Source organism: Staurois parvus, unplaced genomic scaffold (genome assembly GCF_062004578.1).
Source record: "Staurois parvus isolate SC_StPar_1 unplaced genomic scaffold, SC_StPar_1.0 ptg000475l, whole genome shotgun sequence".
Classification (NCBI taxonomy): domain Eukaryota; kingdom Metazoa; phylum Chordata; class Amphibia; order Anura; family Ranidae; genus Staurois; species Staurois parvus.
In genome coordinates, this window is record NW_028318271.1 from 2749856 (window position 1) to 2755855 (window position 6000).

At 49.0% G+C, this 6000-nt stretch overlaps 1 protein-coding gene across 2 annotated transcripts in view; it reads right to left on the reverse strand.

Moving 5' to 3' along the window:
* The window catches only part of RAI14 (retinoic acid induced 14), a 269154-nt gene extending 265059 nt beyond the window's left edge, over positions 1 to 4095 (reverse strand). For both annotated transcript variants that reach the window (XM_089689447.1, XM_089689445.1), the window contains exon 1: positions 3967 to 4095. The gene's annotated coding sequence lies outside the window, so the exon portion shown is untranslated. The remainder of the gene's footprint in view (positions 1 to 3966) is intronic.
* Positions 4096 to 6000: the final 1905 nt, after the last annotated feature.

Genomic DNA, 6000 nt, shown 5'->3' on the forward strand with positions numbered 1-6000 from the left:
ATTGCGCCCACTGCAGCCACCCCTTCCGCCCACCCCTTCTCCCAGACCTGGAACCTGGGGTCATGTACGACACAATGTAAGGATCTTTTAGAACGAAGTATGTACTGCACATGTTGCTGTGCTCAGCTGTCACAGACCATCTTGGTAGAAATACTATTATTGCCCCAGTCACTGGCTCGGAAAATGCACACTTGCCATCATGTGTGTTTCCAGGGCTCTGGTTTACGCTTGTTAGAGGAAATGAAAGGCTTTACATTGTGTGAAATATGGTTGTATGCCACACTGGGACAATACAAAGCAAAGCTGCAATTGCAAAAAAAAAAAAAAAAAAAAAACCCCTTTAATCCCAACATCAGATCATCCTTAAGGCACATCAACAGAATAATCAGTCTAAGCCCTTATGCAGACATATGTGTGATGTACACTAATGTAAACTAAAGCAGGCTGAACTAAAGCAAAGCAATAAATAAATTATGATTAATAGTGATAATAATAACAAAAAAAATTAAGAAACTCTAGGGGCTGGTTCACAAGTGTGTTGCTCTTTGAAAAGCGATCCACATTTGGATCACTCCTCAGAAGGCATTTGACAGGTGGGAAGGAGGTGTTATATCACTTTCTCACCGTCTGCTTCAACCCTTTGATTGTGGCACTAGCTCACAACTATGCAGATTGCAGAGAGGCCCTGTCCAAAAGTGACAGGGGCACAACTCCCAAGGCAAAGCATCTTAGCCACAGTATGCATACACCTCCACCCGCTGCCTCTGCAGCTAAAGGAGGCAGCGGCAAGGGGTAGTAAAAGCACAGCTCAACCACAGGGTTTTATTGCCCCCCTCAACCTCACGTGTGAACAAAACCTGAACTCAACTCTCAGTTTAAAACCCAACTGAACGTTTAGTTTAAATCCAGTAAATACATTCCTAGTGCATTAAAATAAAAGGAGTGCAGGTTTTTTTGTTTTTTTTTTACAGGTTTTTTTTGTTGGAGAAAGTAGTGTGAGTAGAAAAGGCTGACCTCTGACAGCAGCTACACAGTGGGACCCTTGTTCTCTGCAGTAAACCAGTGATCTCTCTGCAGAGGTCCAGCAAATCCCCTACTGAGTCAAAGGTAGAGTTCTCCAGTAAGAAGGAAGCATGAACTTTACTGACTGGAGAGCTTTAGGTCTGACTAAGCAGGGGGATTGTCAGACCTCTTCAGGGAGACCACTGCTTCTACACACAGAGTAAGGATTCTTCTCTACAACATGCTGAGAGGCTTATGGTCAATCAGCCACAGCTTGAGTAGAAAAACCTGTTGCATGCCAGCAGCTTCAGAGTGATACCTTTGCTCTCTATGGAGAAGCAGTGGTCTCTCTGCGTTCATGAAGCACCATGTAGTTTTTTTCAATCAATACAAGGCATTCTGTGATTGGATGAGGTGGATATCATGATCTCATTCTCCCCTCCTCTCTACCTTGTCCAATCAGAGAACACTGTGTATTCAAGTATTAGGTATAGGGTTGAAGGGATTAGAGTGACAGGTGCAGGTTTGAATGTATGTTAGGTTTAAAAAGTGCTAGATGCAGGGTTGGGGGGGGGGTCAGGGGAAGCTTAGGTGCAGGGTTGGGGGGTTAGGTGAAGGTTAGGTGCAGGGTTGGGGGGTTAGGTGAAGGTTAGGTGCAGGGTTGGGGGGTTAGGTGAAGGTTAGGTGCAGGGTTGAGTGGGTGTTAGGAGAAAGTTGAATTGGGTAAGGTGCAGGATTGATGAAGAGCTAGGTTTGACGAGGCTTAGGTGTAAGGTTGTGTGCAGTTAGAGGGTTGGTGTAGGGTTAGGTTAGGGGTGGGTGAGGGTTAGGTGTAGAATTATGTGAGGGTGAGGTTTTCGTGAGCGTTAGGTGTAGGGTTGGAGGGGTTAGGTGTAAGAATGAGGGGGGTAAGGAGAGGGTTAGATGCAGGGTTAAGTGAGGGTTGGGTGAGGGTAAGGTTGAGGAATAACAGGGTTAGGTGCAGAGCTAAGTAGGCTGGGGGGTGAGGGGGATGAGGGGGTTAGGTGCAATGCTGGGTTAGATGTAGAGTTGGGAGGGGGAATAGGAGAGATTTATGTGTTAGGTTAAGTAAGGGTTGCATTAGAGTTAAGTTGTGTGATTGTTAGGCGCAGGGTTGAGAGGGTTAGGTGCAGGGTTATTGTTAGGCGCAGGGTTAGGGTTATGGACAGAGTTGGGTGAGGGTTAGGTGTAGAGCTGAGGAGAGTTAGGTGCTGAGTTGGGTGAGGGTTAGGCACTTAGTTGGGTGAAGGTTTGATGATGAGTTGGGTGAGGGTTAGGTGCTTAGTTGGGTGAAGGTTTGATGGTGAGTTGGGTGATGAGTTGGGTGAGGGTTAGGTGCTGAGTTGGGTGAAGGTTTGATGGTGAGTTGGGTGATGAGTTGGGTGAAGGTTTGATGGTGAGTTGGGTGAGGGTTGGGTGCTGAGTTGGGCGAGGGTTAGGTGCTGAGTTGGGCGAGGGTTAGGTGCTGAGTTGGGCGAGGGTTAGGTGCTGAGTTGGGCGAGGGTTAGGTGCTGAGTTGGGCGAGGGTTAGGTGCTGAGTTGGGCGAGGGTTAGGTGCTGAGTTGGGTGAGGGTTAGGTGCTGAGTTGGGTGAGGGTTAGGTGCTGAGTTGGGTGTGGGTTAGGTGCTGAGTTGGGTGTGGGTTAGGTGCTGAGTTGGGCGAGGGTTAGATGATGAGTTGGGTGAAGGTTTTATGATGAGTTGGGTGAGGGTTAGGTGCTGAGTTGGGTGAGGGTTAGGTGCTGAGTTGGGTGAGGGTGAGGTGCTGAGTTGGGTGAGGTGCTGAGTTGGGTGAGGGTTAGATGCTTAGTTGGGTGAGGGTTTTATGATGAGTTGGGTGAGGGTTAGGTGCTTAGTTGGGTGAGGGTTAGGTGTAGAGCTGGGGAGAGTTAGGTGCTGAGTTGGGTGAGGGTTAGGTGCTTAGTTGGGTGAGGGTTTGATGATGAGTTGGGCGAGGGTTAGATGCTTAGTTGGGGGAAGGTTAGGTGCTGAGTTGGGTGAGGTGCTGAGTTGGGTGAGGATGAGGTGCTGAGTTGGATGAGGGTTAGATGCTTAGTTGGATGAGGGTTAGGTGCTGAGTTGGGTGAAGGTTTGATGGCGAGTTGGGTTAGGTGCTGAGTTGGGTGAAGGTTTGATGATAAGTTGGGTGAGGGTTAGGTGCTGATGTGGGCAAGGGTTAAGTAAGGGTTAGGTGCTTAGTTGGGTGAAGGTTTGATGATGAGTTGGGTGAGGGTTACGTGAGGGTTGGGTGAGGGTTAGCTGCTGAGTTGGGTGAAGATTAGGTGTAGAGTTGAGGAGTGTTAGGTTTATGAGGTTACAGGTTATGTGCAGGTTTGGAAAAGTTTTAGGTTCAGGATTGGGGGGGGGGGTAGTGTTTGGGAGGGTCGGATGAGGGTTAGGTGAAGGGTTGGATAAAGGTTAGGTTGGGAATGTTAGGTGCAGGGTTGGGTGAGGCTGAGGTTGGGGATGTTAGGTGCAGGGTTGGGTGATGTTGGGTTGGGATAAGTGTGGGGGATTAGGGGTGTGATGTTGGGGTGAGGAGGACCCCAGGGATTTCTGGGTCCTGCACCCAGTGACCCCACACTGCTGTCCTCCTGACCCCCATATCCCGGAGGAGGATGGTCAGACACACAGAGACGATGTGGCCCCAGACTATTCCTCTCTGTGCCCTCCACATACAGATGAAGATATGAAGATGTGACATTTCCCACCATACATGTGTATGACTGCAGAACATGTGCAATTGTCCAATGGGAAAACAATAGTGACCCCCTCCCCCCCCATACACAGATCATTGTACTCTCCCCAGGATCGCTCAGTCCGGGACATCTCCAGCCCGGGCTCCGGCCACCTCATGACCCCCCCCTCCGCTCCATATGGTCTCTGTAGACCCCCCGTCCCGATCACATTGTCTCCCCCCCCCTTCATCCATGGCACTACTCACCCGGCTCGGCTCTCCCCTCGTCCCCTCCGGCACATGCCCGGCTCACTGCCCTCCTCTCCCGGCCGGCTCCTCTCTCCTCTCATAACTCTCCTCTCTGATCTTTGGACTTTTCTCTCCTCTTTTGTTTGCAGTTTGAAAGTCAGCGCAGGAGAGGCTCCGCGGCGCCACCCAGCGACCGCCCGGCGGTACTGCACGGATACTGTCACCCGGCGGCGAGGAGTGGCCAGCGACAGCAAAGGTGTCCCCTCCAACCCCCCTATCACTGGATCCCCCTCCCATCACTGGATCCCCCCTCCCATCACTGGATCCCCCCTCCCAGATCTGTCCACATGGAGTTCGGTGTATTGGTGACATAAATGACACCCTTTGTGTGCCGGGCACCCAGCTCATCACTGTATCATCCTGTGTGATGGATCTACAAGGGGACAGAATGGACAGAAAGTCACAGATCTGGCTGAAGAGAACAAAATCAAATACTTTGTATCAGATTGGATGTGCGGTGGCTCCATTCACACTTGTGTGACTTCAAAATATGTGCGATTTTCACTGCGACTTTACAGTGCGACTTGATGTGGCCTTGACACAACTTTGATGCAACTTTGGATGAGTGCGACCTTGGCTTTGACCAAGGATGATTGGATGTGCTATACAAAGTTGCATACAAGTCGCATGTAACATTCAGGCAGGGGCGGACTGACAACTCATGGGGCCCCTGGGCAATAGGGGATCATGGGGCCCCTGTGTCCTTGCCCAAACTAAAAAAAGCCTATGAAAAAGGTATCAGGGGCATCTCATGGGGCCCCCTACTGACCACGGGCAGTGACCGAGTTTCCAAATGGTCAGTCCTCCCCTGTATTCAGGTGTGACTTTCGGGGGCAACTTGTCATGTGACTTTGGACCCAAAGTTGCACGACAAGTCACAAAGGGTGAATGGAGCCTAAGTTGTCTTTGTGAGGACTTCTTCAGGTGTGATATATGGGAAACTTTATAAAGTAGTATTTTAATAATAACTAGAAAAAGTGGATGTGTATAAAAGGTTTATACTAATAATAATTGTATGTGTGTAATGAGTACGTGTGTCATCCTCATCCTTCTCATCATCATCCTCCTCCTTATCATCACCATTCTCATCATCCTCCTCCTCATCATCATAGGAAGAAAAAGAAGTGCATGTTTAATAAGTGTTTACTAATACTATTGATAGTGATGATATCATAATAATAATTGTAGGTGTATAACAAGTGTATTTATTATTAGTAGTAGTAGTAAAGTGGAGTTCCAGCCGTTTTTGTGTTTATTAAAAGTCAGCAGTTACAAAAACTGTAGCTGCTGACTTTTAATAAACACACACTTACCTGTCCCGGGTCCAGCGATGTGCTCACCGACACCGTCTCTTCTCTCCTCTCCATGGCGCTGTCATCTCAGCTGTGGGCACCAGGATGTGACAGCTTGCGGCTTCATAGCTCGGTGCCCACCACGCATGCGCGAGTCGCGCTACGCATCCTGATTGGTCCGGCAGTTTTCTGGGACCTGTGAACATTCACAGGAAACTGCAGGAGGAAAGAAGGGGCTGAACTTCCAGCTCACTTTGCCACGGCGAACTGAGCCGGAAGTGGGAGCGGGTACCTGTCAAAACCAGGTACCCGCTCCCCCCCCCAAAAAGAGCCAAATATGGCAGTAGAGGGGGGAAAGAGGCAAAAAAGCTTCCACTTTTGGGTGAAACTCCAATTTAATAATAACAAAAATTATAAGTGTATAATAATACTACAACTAATAATAATAACTGTATTGCCCCGTTCACCCCAGAATGCATGTCAGCCCCCATTCCATGCACGTGTCCCGCACCACATTCAAAACACAATGCCCTTGCGATCTGCTGCTGGTGTCAATGAAATGCTAATGACACCCCAGTTGCTGATCACCAATGCAGTCTGTTTGCCTACAGAAGTACCAAGCAATCCAGTTGTAGTGCATTTTATGGTACAATGCAGTGCAATTTCAGTACATTCAAAGGAATGAGCTGAAAACGCACTG